General features: G+C 40.0%; 1 protein-coding gene across 2 annotated transcripts in view; it reads right to left on the bottom strand.

Moving 5' to 3' along the window:
- The window catches only part of SEMA6D (semaphorin 6D), a 624450-nt gene that overhangs the window by 331960 nt on the left and 276865 nt on the right, over nucleotides 1-15625 (bottom strand). For both annotated transcript variants that reach the window (XM_073211759.1, XM_073211760.1), the window contains one exon: nucleotides 1865-1936. The gene's annotated coding sequence lies outside the window, so the exon portion shown is untranslated. The remainder of the gene's footprint in view (nucleotides 1-1864; nucleotides 1937-15625) is intronic.

The raw sequence follows: 15625 nt of genomic DNA, 5'->3' as shown, positions 1-15625 counted from the left end.
AATACTGCTGCCACTAGTTAACTAAGTGACCTTGGGTAAAACATGTCACTGGATTGCAGCTTTTGTAAATGTCATCTATCTTTAATATTTTCTATCTCTCTGTACAACAGGGGATATCAAAAGGCACAATATGCTACAACCCAACCTACCATTTATTCCAGTGGCACTTTGACCCTTTTAAGGATGGAAAATGCAATGCCAAGGTATGTGGCCTCAAAGCTGAGCTGTTGTCTGTGGTCCCCCACCAGTCACAATTGTCTTCTGGCTTCTTGTTCATCTCACTTGACCTTGATACAACGTGTGTGTCTTTTCTCTTTTCTTCTCTCCTCCTTCTCCTTCTTCTTCTTTCTCTGCTCTTTCTGTGTGTGTGTGTGTGTGTGTGTGCGTGTGTGTGTGTGTGTGTGTGTGAGAGAGAGAGAGAGAGAGAGAGAGAGAGAGAGAGAGAGAGAGAGAGAGAGAGAGAGAGAGAGAGAGAGAGAGAGAGAGAGAGAGAGAGAGGCAGCCAGGAGCACCCTAACCACCTGAGGCTGGTACATTTCAGGAATCATCTCCCTTTTTCCCATTTATCAACTTCAGATGTTACCGTAGGGGACTTGCTTTAAGTCATGTCCAGCCTCCTCTTCAGAAAGGCACTCTCAGAAACAAAAAGCAAAGCAGCTTCCTTGGCCCTCTAGTTCCCCCCGCTGGGCCCAGCCCAAGTCGGGCTCAGAACCAACCTGGGCCTGCCTGCTGGCCGCTCTATACTGCCATCTGATGGTGAGCCAGCCTTTTTCTAAGAATTAACCTTTCAGTGGTACAGAAGGACCCTTGTAGATGAAGTAGACATAAATTATAAAGGGTTCTGTCTACCAGAGCAATCTTTGTAACAGATTGCTTAGGACTTGAAGTTGAAAATAACTAGAAAATTACTGGATGAATTGTAGTTTAAGCAAGGAGTATATCAGTATTTGATTCAAGAAATGAGAAAAAGTGACTTAGGAAAAAGAAGAAAAGAATCCTGGTTCAGGAAGTCTCATCTTTTTCTCAGGGGTGCAGGAACTTTAAAACTATTAGAATCTTAGGGATACATTATAGGAACTAACAGACTTAAAACTGCACCAAGAGTCAGTAATGATTTCAACACATTCACTACGATGGTCTACCAGAGTCTCACAGGGTCTGCGCAGCTCACAGTTATCATGAGATTCACTTAGCCACCCTATGCCACTGTCACTGTTTGACTAGAACTGCTTACTGCCCTGACTTTGCTCCCCCAAATGTTCTTAAGGCAAAATAGTCACATGTTCCAATCAATTAACATCTTTCTTTGGTAACTGCTTGCCTCCTCTCTTGTCATTTTGTCAAAATCAGAAGTATGCCTCTATATACACCATACAACTTGCCCAGCTCTATCAACTGCCTGCCAGACATGGTTATAACCTATATGTATACATAGCTATATCTATGTTTGTGTGTGTGTATGTGTGTGTATATATATATATATATATATACACACACATACACACATATATACTCATATATGTGTGCGTGTATCATGCAGCAAACTGACCTAGATTGTTATTCAAATGGTATGCTTAAAGTGCTACTAGAATAATCTGCAGTCCTCTATTGTGTTTTTCTAAACTGGCAAAGCATATATAATAAAACTTGAATTTGATGCATACTAAATCAACAATGCAATATGAAAATCTAACCTGACCTGATCACTTAGTTAAGCATGTGTAGCACCAGCATGGGACAAAAATCCAGATTTGATGATACATATATATTTCTTAAGAAGAATAAATCTTCCAAGTTAAAGCCTAAATCAAATAGTGGTATCATTCCTTGAGGAAGAGACAATTGCAAAAGACCCATGCTTTACCTTTAGGAGTCTTGGTCTTCTTTAGGGTTCCAGGCTGTCAATCTGTGACCAAGAGATTCAGGACTCTGTATTCTACAGTAAAAAGAAAAGAAAATGAACACAAAAGATATGGGACAGCTACAAATGCAGTGAAAATGCACTGCCTGCAGATTACTAAAGAAAAATAAATGAACTGGAATTTGGTTCATAATCCCTATTTATCTAAGCAATTCCAGATATTCAACAAAAAAGATTTCTCCACCCAAAACCAATATGTAAGCCAACAGCCTCAGATAGGGCCTGAGAAACCATGCAGTGTGGTTACTGTAGGTAACTAGACCATGTTAGGCAGACCAAAGACATGTAATAACACAGATGACAACACTATTTCCTTCACAATAATTTTGATGAGTAATAGGAAAAATGTTTTTTTTGTTGGTGTCTCTGATCTTTGCTAATCTCTCTTTTTAGCTAACTTAGATCTTGGCAGATGACAGAATTTGTTAATCGAGTTTATTTCCATCATATTTATATGTACAAATGTATTTATCACAAGCCTTAAGAATTTCCATTATATTTATCTACATGTCTAATATTTACCACAGGCCTGGAGATAAAGGGTTTCCTTTTAAAATGGTTTTAAATCTAAGAGTGAATCAATTTAAAGAAAATCTTAAGTAAATAATAGTAATTTTGATATACCAATATAGAAAAAATCATAAAGGTTAGAGGCAGGTGACTAAGTCTGTATAATTCCAGTTATATAAATAAGAAAGGTAAGCATACATGGGACACTGGAAACTACATCAAGAGAGTCAAATATTTCTTTCTTTTTTTTTTGATATCGTTAATGTACAATTAGTTGAACAACACTATGGTAACTAGACACCCTTATTATCAAGTCCCCCCCACATACCCCATTACAGTTACTGTCCATCAACATATTAAGATGCTATAGAAGCATTACTCATTACTTGTCTTCTCTGTATATACTGCCTTCCCCATGTCCCCACCCCCCTACATTATGTGTGCTAATTGTAATGCCCTCTTTTCCCCTTATCCCTCCCTTCCCACCCATCCTCCCCAGTCCCTTTCCCTTTGGTAACTGTTAGTCCGTTCTTGGGTTCTGTTAGTCTGCTGCTGTTTTGTTCCTTCAGTTTTTTCTTGTTATACTCCACAGATGAGTGAAATCATTTGATACTTGTCTTTCTCTGCCTGGCTTATTTCACTGAGCATGATACCCTCTAGCTCCATCCATGTTGTTGCAAATGGTAGGATTTGTTTTCTTCTTATTGCTGAATAATATTCCATTGTGTATATGTACCACATCTTCTTTATCTATTCATCTACTGATGGACACTTAGGTTGCTTCCATTTCTTCGCTATTGTAAATAGTGCTGCGATAAACATAGGGGTGCATCTGTCTTTTTCAAACTGGACTGCTGTATTCTTAGGGTAAATTCCAAAGAGTGGAATTCCTGGGTCAAATGGTATTTCTATTGTGAGTTTTTGAGGAACCTCCATACTGCTTTCCACAATGGTTGAACGAGTTACATTCCCACCAGCAGTGTAGGAGGGTTCCCCTTTCTCCACATCCTCACCAGCATTTGTTGTTGTCTGTCTTTTGGATGGTAGCCATCCTAACTGGTGTGAGGTGATATCTCATTGTGGTTTTAATTTGCATTTCTCTGATGATTAGTGATGTGGAGCATCTTTTCATATATCTGTTGGCCATCTGAATTTCTTCTTTGGAGAAGTGTCTGTTCAGATCCTGTGCACATGTTCTTATTGGATTTTTGGCTTTTTGTTTGTTGAGGTGAGTGAGCTCTTTATATATTTTGGATGTCAACCCTTTATCGGATCTGTCATTTATGAATATATTCTCCCATACTGTATGATGTCTTTTTGTTCTACTGATGGTATTCTTTGCTGTACAAAAGCTTTTGAGTTTGATATAGTCCTACTTGTTCATTTTTGCTTTTATTTCCCTTGCCTGGGGAGATATGTTCATGAAGAAGTTGCTCATGTTTATGTCCAAGAGATTTTTGCCTATATTTTTCACTAAGAGTTTTATGGTTTCATGACTTACATTCAGGTCTTTGATCCATTTTGAGTTCACTTTTGTGTATGGGGTTAGAGAATAACCCAGTTTCATTCTCTTACATGTAGCTGTCCAGTTTTGCCAACACTGGCTGTTGAAGAGGCTGTCATTTCCCCATTGTATATCCATGGCTTGTTTATCATATATTAATTGATCATATATGGTTGGCTTTATATCTGGACTCTCTAGTCTGTTCCACCGGTCTATGGGTCTGTTCTTGTGCCAGTGCCAAATTGTCTTGATTACTGTGGCTTTGTAGTAGAGCTTGAACTCAGGGAGCATAATTCCCTCTGCTTATTCTTCCTTCTCAGGATTGCTTTGGCTATTCAGGGTCTTTTGTGGTTCCATATGAATTTCAGAACTATTTGCTCTAGTTTATAGAAGAATGCTGTAGATATTTTGATCGGAATTGCATTGAATCTGTAGATTGCTTTAAGGAGGATCGCCACTTTGACAATATTAATTCTTCCTAGGCAAGAGCATGGGATGAATTTTCATTTATTAGTGTCCGCTTTAATTTCTTTTAAGATGTCCCATACTTTTCAGGGTATAGGTCTTTCACTTCCTTAGGTTTATTCCTAGGTATTTTATTCTTTTTGATGCAATTGTGAATGGAATTGTTTTCCTGATTTCTCTTTCTGCTAGTTCATCGTTCGTGTATAGGAATGCAACAGATTTCTGCATATTAATTTTGTATCTTGCAACTTTGCTGAGTTCAGATATTAGATATAGTAGTTTTGGAGTGGATTCCTTTGAGTTTTTTATGTACAATATCATGTCATCTGCAAACAGGGACATTTTGACTTCTTCTTTGCCAATCTGGATGCCTTTTATTTCTTTGTGTTGTCTGATTGCTGTGGCGAGGACCTCCAGAACTATGTTGAATAAATGTGGGGAGAGTGGGCATCCTTGTCTTGTTCCTGATCTTAAAGGCAAAGCTTTCAGTATCTCGCTATTAGGTATAATGTTGGCTGTGGGTTTGTCATGTATGGCCTTTATTATGTTGAGGTACTTGCCCTCTCTGCCCATTTTGTTGAGAGTTTTTATCATGAATGGATGTTGAATTTTATCGAATGGTTTTTCAGCATCTATGGAGATGATCATGTGGTTTTTGTCCTTCTTTTTGTTGATGTGGTGGATGATGTTGATGGATTTTCGAATGTAGTACCATCCTTGCATCCCTGGGATGAATCCCACTTGATCATGATGGATGAACTTTTTGATGTATTTTTGAATTCGGTTTGCTAATATTTTGTTGAGTATTTTTTGCATCCATGTTCTTCAGGGATATTGGTCTGTAATTTTCTTTTTTTGTGGTGTCTTTGCCTGTTTTTGGTATTAGAGTGAGGCCTCGTAGAATGAGTTTGGGAGTATTCCCTCCTCTTCTGTTTTTTGGAAAACTTTAAGGAGGATGGTTATTAGGTCTTCAGTAAATGTCTGATAAAATTCAGCAGTGAAACCATCTTGTCCAGGCATTTTTTCTTAGGTAGTTTTTTGATTACCAATTCAATTTCTTTTCTTGTAATTGTTCTATTCAGATTTTCTGTTTCTTCCTGGGTCAGCTTTGGAAGGCTGTAATTTTCTAGAAAGTTGTTCATATCTTCTAGGTTATCCAGTTTGTTACCATATAACTTTTCATAGTATTCTCTCATAATTCTTTGTATTTCTGTGGTATTCATGGTGATTTTTCCTTTCTCATTTCTGATTCTGTTTATGTGTATAGACTCTCTTTTTTTCTTGATTAGTCTGGCCAGGGGTTTATCTATTTTGTTTAGTTTCTCGAAGAACCAGCTCCTGCTTTCACTGATTCTTTCTATTGCTTTATTCTTCTCAATTTTATTTATTTCTGCTTTAATCCTTATTATGTCCCTCCTTTTATTGACTTTGGGCCTCATTTGTTGTCCCTTTTCTAGTTTCATTAATTGTGAGTTTAGACTGTTCATTTGGGATTGTTCTTTTTTCGTGAGGTACACCTGTATTGCAATATATTTCCCTCTTAGCACAGCCTTCGCTGTGTCCCACAGATTTGGTGTTGTTGAATTATTGTTGTCATTTGTCTCCATATATTGCTTGATCTCTGTTTTTATTTGGTCATTGATCCACTGATTATTTAGGAGCATGTAATTAAGTTTCCATGTGTTTGTGGGCTTTTTCATTTTCTTTGTGTAATTTATTTCTAGTTTCATACCTTTCTGATCTGAGAAGCTCGTTTGTACAATTTCAATCTTTTTGAATTTACTGCGGCTCTTTTTGTGGCCTAGTATATGATCTATTCTTGAAAATGTTCCATGCGCAGTTAAGAAGAATGTGTTTACTGTTGCTTTTGGATGGAGTGTTCTGTAGATGGCTGTTAGGTGCATCTGTTCTAATATGCTGTTCAGTGCCTCTGTCTCTACTTATTTTCTGTCTGGCTGATCTTTCCTTTGGAGTGAGTGGTGTGTTTAAGTTTCCTAAAATGAATGCATTGCATTCTATTTCCCCCTTTAATTCTGTTAGTATTTGTTTCACATATGTAGGTGATCTCGTGTTGGGTACATAGATATTTATAATAGTTATATCCTCTTGTTGGAAAGACCCCTTTATCATTATGTAATGTCCTTCTTTGTCTCTTGTGACTTTCTTAGTTTTGAAGTCTATTTTGTCTGATACAATACTGCAACTCCTGCTTTTTCTCCCTGTTAGTTGCATGAAATACCTTTTTCCATCTCTTTACTTTCAGTCTGTGTGTGTCTTTGGTTTTGAAGTGAGTCTCTTTTAGGCAGCACATAGACATTTTTGTTTTTTAATCCATTGAGTGACTCTATGTCTTTTGATTGGTGCATTCAGACCACCTAAATTTAGGGTGGTTATCAACAGGTATGTACTTATTGACATTGCAGGCTTTAGATTTGTGGTTACCACAGGTTCAAGGGTAATTCCCTTACTATCTAACAGTCTAATTTTACTCACTTCGTGTGCTATTACAAAGAAAACCGAAAGGTTCCTCTCATTTTTTTCCTCCTTTTTTCCTCCTCCATTGTTTGTATGTTATGAATCATATTCTGTGCTCTTTGTCTATCCCTTGGTGACATGTATTTAGCCTTAGGAATGCTTCCATCTATAGGACTCCATCCAAAATGTACTGTAGAGGTGGTTTGTGGGAGGTAAATTATCTCAACTTTTTCATATCTGAAAATTGTTTAATCCTTCCTTCAAATTTAAATGATAATCTTGCTGGGTAGAGTATTCTTGGTTCAAGGCCCTGCTGCTTCATTGCATTAAATATATCATGCCACTCCCTTCTGCCTGTAAGGTTTTTGTTGAGAAGTCTGATGATAGCCTGATGGGTTTTCCTTTGTAGGTGATCCTTTTTCTCTCTCTAGCTGCTTTTAAAAGTATGTCTTTATCCTTGATCTTTGCCATTTTAATTATTATATGTCTTGATGTCGTCTTCCTTGGGTCTTTTGTGTTGGGAGATCTGTGCACCTCCATGGCCTGAGAGACTATCTCCTTCCCCAGATTGGGGAATTTTTCTGTTATTACCTCCTCAATGACAGTTTCTATCCCTTTTTCTCTCTCTTCTTCTTCTGGTACCCCTATAATAGGAATTTTGTTCTGTTTGGATTGGTCTCACAGTTCTCTCAATATTCTTTCATTCTTAGAGGTTCTTTTTCTCTTTGTGACTCAGCTTCTTTGTATTCCTCTTCTCTAATTTCTATTCCATTTACCGTCTCTTCTACTACATCTAATCTGCTTTTAAATTCCTCCATTGTATGTTTTATTTCAGATATGGAATTTCTTAATGATTGAATCCCCAACATAAATTTGTTCTTGAGTTCTTGAATATTTTTCTCTACCTCCATAAGCATGTTTATGATTTTTATTTTGAACTCTCTTTCAGGCAGATTGGTAAATTCAGTTTCATTAGGCCCTTTTTCTTGGGTTTGTGAGATTTTGGTCTGAACCATTTTCTTTTGACATTTCATATTTCTGTGTGGTGCCCACTAGTGCCCAGAAGTTCCAGTCTCTGGAGTTGCTCAGCCCCTGGAGTGAGGCTGGGGGTCATAGGGGAGAGGAGCTGGTGCCTAGGGGAGGAGAGATCTGTTTCCTGATTCCTGTCTGTGGTGCCTGACTCAAGTGTCACAGCTAGTGGGCCAAGTACACAGGTGTAAGCCTCTGTGCTTTGCATCTATAGCTGTTGTAGGCTGAGCCTCCTTCTGGCTGGCCTGATGCCAGTGCAGTGATTGCCTGTTTGCGAACTGGTGCCAGCAGGCTAGGAGGGAGGTACAGCCGGCTGCATGTCATGGGGGTGGGGGGGCTCAGACCTGAGTAGGCAGCCAGGGGATGGGGCACCTGAAGCTCCTCAAAGTTCCCAACCAGCTGGGTAGAGCGCACCCAGACAACCTTGTCCAGCTCTCCCTTCTCCTGTGCAGCAAGCTCCATCCAAACCCCGCTCCTTCAGCTGCCCACTTGCTGCTAGGAAGCCTCTCAGACTTCCTGCCTTTCCTTTGTCCCAGAGCAGGTGTGGATCCCCTCCTCCACAAATGGCAGCAATCTGTCTCTCAAGCACTCTGCCTGTCTGAGCTCCCCAATGTCCAGAGCACCACACAGTGTAGGTTTCTGCTCCCAAAGCAGACCTCCAGGGCTCGGTGTTCAGCAGTTCTAGACTTCCACCCCCTCCTCTGCTCTGTTTCTCTTCATCCCACTGGTGAGCTGGGGTGGTGGAAGGTCTTAAGTCCTGCCTCATAAAGGCTTTCGTACGTTACCCTGTGTTGATGAGGTCTGCTCTATTCGTGAAGTCTGCATGCAGTCTGGTTCAGCCTTCTTTCTTGTTGCTGTTTTAGGGTTAGTTGTAGCAATTAACTATATTTTCATACTATTTGTGGTTTTGGGAGGAATTCTCCATCTCACCTCTCACACCACCATCTTGAATCCTCTTGAGAGTCAAATATTTCTATGTTAACCTTATCTCCAATATCTAGCAGAGTACATGGCATATAGCAGGTATTTGATAAATATTTTTTGAATAAATAAACAAATAAACAAATAGCTTCTGATGGATCTGGCAGGTGCTTAGATGTCTGAGCAGCTGATAGGCAGGGAACAGGGCTTGTCTATCACTGTCATTCTAACATCCAGTACAGGTCCTTGCCCTATCAGTACAAACAAATACTGGAGACCATTTTGATGCTCCTACCAAAACAAAAACAACAAAACCTTAAAGCAATAGTTCCAAAAGTCTCTGTGTTCACCACGGCATTCCACGGTGGGGGCTCTGCCTGAGTTTCAGACAATAAGGGATGCACTGCTGTTGAGAGCTTAAAAATAATAATACATCCAACTAAACGTTGATCTTTTTATCGCCACCTAGGGTTGACTATCCTCAATCATGTCCATATAAACACTCCCCACTGGACAGATAGCTCCTGCTACCCCGCAGCACACCACTAGGTTCAGAAAAGACGGCTGTTTGCCCAAGGAAGAAATTATGCTAGTGAAGAACTTGGCAGTGCCGCTTCTGTGCCCAGAGACCTCAAGGGTTCAAGAGTTGGTGGAAAGGGAAATCTAAAATCTAGGAAAGCTTTTCTACAGAGAAAATTCCAACGGATCCTGGACAGGGTGGAGAACAGGGGTGTGTCTTAGGAATCATCCTGAATGACTTTCCAGGGTGTTGGTGATGGTAAAGGAAAGACTACTTCCCCTGGCTTGAGTGTCTACCAGTTGTGGGACAATTCATCTGCACCATTCAGGTTTGGATATTGGATATTGGTAATTGTTCTGTGCTCTCTTGATGCCACTGCTGTAGAAATGGAAAAGTGTTGTTTTAATACCTATACAGCCTATCAATAGCAAATAATATAAAATAAGGGGTGTGATCAGCAAGTGGTCTTATGGACAGTCTTGAAGCAGCTGCTCTTGATACCTTCTTCTTTGCTCTGAACTTGTTCTCCGTAACTCAGCTTACTTTGTATCGAGTGTTATCATCTCTTCCAAGGTTATCATCTTGGCTGACTGTAGGCCCTGCTGACTTGCCTCCGTTCTCAGATTCCAGCATTCATTCAATTAAACTAAGGCTATGAACCTGATGATTCTTGCTTCTCACTGCCTGCTTCCTGGTTGACCTAGTACCAGGGTTTAAGCCACTGTCTCCAGACCATTTTATTCCCTGTTCAGTCACAATGTTTGAAGCATTTCTACTAATTTCCACTAAGCATTTATCCGTTTCTACTAATGCTGTCAACTCAAGCCAAATCTGCTATTATAAGAACATGCCAATGATGAAAATCACTGTCAGTTGCACCTAATTTTTCAACATGAAGAAACACAGATATGAATACCAACACATATGCATGCACACACACATAAGTATGTACACATACATGGATGTACATATGCAGAAAAAGTATCATGACTTAGATTAGAAAGGAGGTTGAAGTTGCTGATTTCCTTGGTTGTACTCTATTTCCACTGGGCACGTCTAGTGCAGCAAATGACACAATGGCACAGCCTAGTATTTACATCACGTGTAAAAATATGGCCTACGTTTCACTAAGCACTGTGACCATAAACTCTCATCCAAACCTCATAGAACTATCAATATTGTCACTTCCCACACTACAGAAGGAAGGGAACACTAAGGCCCACAGAAACAAAGAACCTTTCCAGATCACACAGCTAGCAGGGGAAGGGGTTCAAATTTCTCTTCTTTCTATTTGCTGCTCCAGCAGGCACATCTGCTAAATGGCACTGAGGCTGCTCAGGAAGGTAGTACAGAAACCCAGTATGAGAAAGAATTATATCAATTTTCTCTTAGCATCCTGTCAGGGCAAGAAAAGAGACAATGTCCTAATTCCTAGCAAAATGTCATGTTGTGTAAAAGGGATTTGATGGAGGTAGAGAAACCATCCCACTCCCATTTCTCACATAACTAGATCATCTCTAATATGTTTTTCCCTAATTTAAAAATTAAGCTTTTTCTTCCTTCCATCCCTCCTACTTCTAAATCTACCATTTAGCTAACATTTTCAAATTGTTTTTCTCCCACAAATTTACCAGCCTTCTTGCATTTTCAGCCTTCAAACATTTAATGAGAACACGCTCGATATAAGGCCCTATGTCAGTCCACTTTCTCTAGGCTGCATTTTCCAGCAACCATTAACATAAATACCAACATATTTACATCATAATTACCTTAATTCCCTTGGCCCCAACCAGCCCTGGACTGTGTCAGTCCACAATGATTTCAGGGGTAAGAGATGGTTACTGGTCCGTGAAACATAAATTATAATAAATGCTTGGAAACTCAGCACACCACTTTTGAAACCATCCCAACTTTGTATCAGGGAGGGCATAAGACTTTTGTGTTGATGTGAGCAAGTCACAATTTTCTAGGTCTTCAGGTTCTCATTTATAAAACAAGGATCAAAATTCTTACCTTCATCATTCTCCCTGAAAAAATCACATAAGTGATCCTTTTGGTTTCTAAAAAGCATTTCAAAAACAGCATGTTAAAAAAGCATGTTTTTCCTGGGAGAAAACTATTAGATAAATATTATTATAGAATTGGCAAGACCCCTCCCCTGGGTTTTCAACATAAAGTCAGGGACCTTTCCCTTTTATTGGTTATAAAAGGTTTTAGCACAACCGGCAGTACAAGTTTCTAGGAAGTAAGAATTTTACATGGCATATGATGATTTACACACATATGAAGGTACAAAGGTCTATATTAAGAGTCATATTTTTAATAGCCAGACAATTAATAGTGGTAGAGGTTGAAGTTAGAGGCCCAGGTTAGGCAACTGCAATTTTATCAGAGGTATTTACATTTTTCTTTAAGTCTAGAGAACCATATATTTGCTGGTCAAAGCATACTTATTAACTACTTAATATGTGCAAAGCACTATGGCTGCAGGACAGAAAAAGGTCTTGCATTTATTGAGCAACTACTGTATTTTAGGTGCTGTGTAAGGTACATTTACTTGTGTGTTTGTGAGTGGTGCAGGACAAAGAGGGGGAGGTGGTATAGGAGAAAGAGAGGAATGGAGTCTTCTAGCTGAAGTCTCAGCTCTACTCATCACAGGGATTCATACATATCTGGCAAACTTGTGGAATTATCTGTCAATTTCCACAGGGGACTTAGGAGAGTCTTAATTCAGGCAAACCTACTTAGTCCATGACAGTACCTCATTTATCAGTGGGATAGGGCAATCCATGGGACTGTCACTTTGATTTGTGCTCTGACCCAACTGTACATGAGCTCATATATATGGTACTCATCTATTAAGAGGTATTTAAATTAAATAGGAGAGAGAGATGAGAGAACTTTTCCATTTTGAGAAGGGTACAGGGTGGTTTGTGCACATGCAAGAGGACAGAGAATACAAACAACTCTGGCAGCTTGAAAGCTTGAATAAATGAGCCACACCACAGTGGGGCGGCACGGAAGCAACCGCGATCACACACAAGCAGCTGCTCTGGCCAAGAAACTCGAGAGTGAGAAGCAAACCCACTGAGGAATATGCTGTTGGCAGATCTGGAGGTGTGAAGAGACAAAGCCCTTGACATGGACCTGGGCACTGGTAGCAGGGGCTTGGCACAAAGAAGACAAGACAGGTATCACCACAGGCACCTGAAGTAGGATGTGGTGGGAGGGATAGTTGATGTCACATGTAACTGAATATATTTTGTAATGAACACATATGAGACCCCTTCTAGGGCCAGGGTGCTGCAGGGACTGAATTCATTGCAATAGCAGTGGGTGGTACATCCAAAGAAATACTTTTCACCATTTATATGACCCTATAAAACATGTTTTACATGGAAATTGTATTTAACAGCCATGATAATGAAAGGTCATTGTCCTCATCTCACTGGTGAAACTGTAGCTCAAAAAAATGATATCTTTTTTTGGGGTGACTCTATAGATTAAATGGTGGCCCCTAAAAAGATATATTCATGTCCTAAACCCTAGAACCTGTCCATTATTACCTTATATAGCAAAAGATGTGATTAAGGATCTCGAGAGGAAGAATTTATTGTAGATTACCCAGTGGGGGCCTAAATGCAATTGCATGTATCCTTATAAAACAGAGGCTGAGGTGGACACACAGAAAAGGAGGAAGCATGGGACCACAGAGGTGGAGTTCAGAAGCATAAGTCCACAAGCCTGAAGCCACTAGAAGTTGGAAGAGATAAGGAACAGGTTCTCCCTAAAGGCTTAATTGAAGTTCTGCCAACACCTGATTTCAGACTTCCATCCTCCACAACTGTGAGAACACATACTTCTGTTTTAAGTTGCTAAAGGGGACACAGTAACTCTCCCCAGAATGTGCCACTTTCACATGTGGGCTGTTTTGGGCTGAAGACAATGAGATCCTGCAGGCTCAGGAGAAACTTCCACCTTTCCCTTAACCTAGAAGAATGTAAATGGGAGGTCTTTCCCAGAATGAGTTTTTAACCCAGGATGAATGTTATCTGGGTGACCCATCTGTACGGTAGGGCAAACACTAATTACCAAATCTCTGCTATTCCTTGTATTGCCCTGTGAGTGCCCTCCTCCCCTTTGAAGCCCCAGGCTTAATGGGATATTCCTTAACTCAGGATGGCATACATACCTCACTTGACTTTGAACCTCTCATGTATATGGGTTCCTGTATATATGAAATTGAATCTCCTGTTAATTTGTTTCATGTCAGTTTAATTCTTAGACCAGCCTGAAGAACATCTGAAAGGGAGAGGAAAATTTTTCTCACCCAACAGCTTTGGTGAGCCAGTTGGGAGACTTGAGTGGCTAGATCTTGCTCACTTTGGGTGCTTCAGCAGAGGGATCCTGGGACCTCTGGCAAACACTGGCATAAGGTCAGAATTCTTACATCAGTTTCCCAATCTCTACCTGCAAGTTCTGGTGGAAGCAAAAATGGTGCAAACACCTTTTCTTTTTCTAAATTTAGATTAGCAGGAGACTAATTTTGTGACAATATTTGTGAAACTAGTAACTTGTGTATAGCGACTCTGGTGATCCTTTTTCTCCCAGAGATCGTCATTGCTTTCATTGTCTCTGCCTATTGTGCTGTTTGCCATAAGAAGGGAAACTACAGGCTAAGGGCCTGGTATAGGCTCCATAAGCCTAGTGTTCAGGCTGTCCTCACAGACTGGTGAGTTCACAGTTTCTACCAAGCAGTGTCTGTTTAGACAAACTTTGCTGTGGGTTAATGTGCACTTGAGGTAAAAAGGCTGTTACTAAGTGACATCTTAGAAGCCAAAGCTGCAAAATTTTCGGGCATGGGTTGAACACTTAAGAGTTGTTAGAGCATTCACACCCAACCCAAAGTATTAGGCTAAACTGGTCACAGAATGGGTTCAATTGATACTAGGTCACCCACACACCTCAAGAAAATTTCCATGTAACAAGGTACTCTGTAAAAACACCAAACAACTCATTATTAGTTTGGCTCCTAGAAACCCAAGGACCTTAAGAGAACCAAGGCTTAGCTAAAGCTGTTTAATGTGCTTATAAGAACGGGATAAGGTTTTCCTTTTGTCTTGTTCTATGTCCTGAGAGCTTGGCTTTGCAACCAGTGGGAACAATCTCTGTTTTCCACCATCTGGAGATGTCATGCACCATTTGGACTCACCAGAGTGCCCCTTGGTGATCAGACAGACTGGGGTTCCAAGCAGCATTCTTTGTCCTGCTGTGCCGGCTCTCCATGGAGTTTGTCACAGAAGGTCCCAGTCCATAAGGGGCCTTTGTCATCTCAGCCTTCACTGCGGTGCTTAGAACTGGAAAGGGCCCGTTCCAGTAGTGCCTTCCTAGTGTCACAGATTATTGAGTTTGTGAGTAGAGGCTTCTCACACTCTCATGAGAAACTGTACAACACCAACCGTACTGCCTGTGCAGTGAAGGCCTTTGCTTTCTTAGACTGTCTTGGGGATGGACTTTCTGGATCTTGTGAGGCCTATACATTTTTCACTCTCCTGTGGAACACCTCTTGCATCCTTGGTTAAGCTATATAAAGGCTTACTGGTTTATGTTGCTATTAACAAAATCCTACTCATCAATGGCCAGATGACGTATCCTTTGAATTGTCAGTATCTGAAAGAAAAAATTTTTACAGAACTCTTATCCTAAAAATGTGCTGGCCTCTGTGGAAAGACTAAATTTAAAAAAGGACACAAAGAAATATAGTAGCTAGTGTTAAAGAGTCCCTTAGCAAGATGAAAGAAGAGAAATTAGAAAAAAAAATCAATCCAACATAAATTCCCCCTCTCAAACTCAGGTCTTATATCTGCCTGTTTCAGCTCCCCTTTTTCTACAAGATTTACAGAGAGGACTCTAGCTTAATCTCTAGGCCTAGAATATGCAAATTACTCATGTAAATGATAAAACTCAGGAAGTGAATTTAGTAGAAGCACATGTAGCAGGTGGTACGGCTCACTTTGCTGGGCTCTATATCAGATTCAGCTAGCTTCAGACTTTCCTACTGAATGTCCTTTGCAAATATACCCTAGACCCCCACCCAAAGAATTCATGTCCCTTGGACAGCAGCAGATCATTTCAGAAGATTCTACCAAATTTAGAGAAGAATTAGAAAGATCAATGACTATTTACAAATCTCCACCCCACCTTGGAGAAAATAGATGAACAGGATGTTTCCTAGACCCTCCTACAAATGATCAGCTGAAGGCTGATGTTTAGAAGTTAA

Source organism: Manis javanica, chromosome 8 (assembly GCF_040802235.1).
Source record: "Manis javanica isolate MJ-LG chromosome 8, MJ_LKY, whole genome shotgun sequence".
NCBI classification, from domain to species: domain Eukaryota; kingdom Metazoa; phylum Chordata; class Mammalia; order Pholidota; family Manidae; genus Manis; species Manis javanica.
The sequence above is the reverse complement of the archived record's forward strand: the minus strand, read 5'-3'. Positions and strand labels throughout refer to the sequence as shown.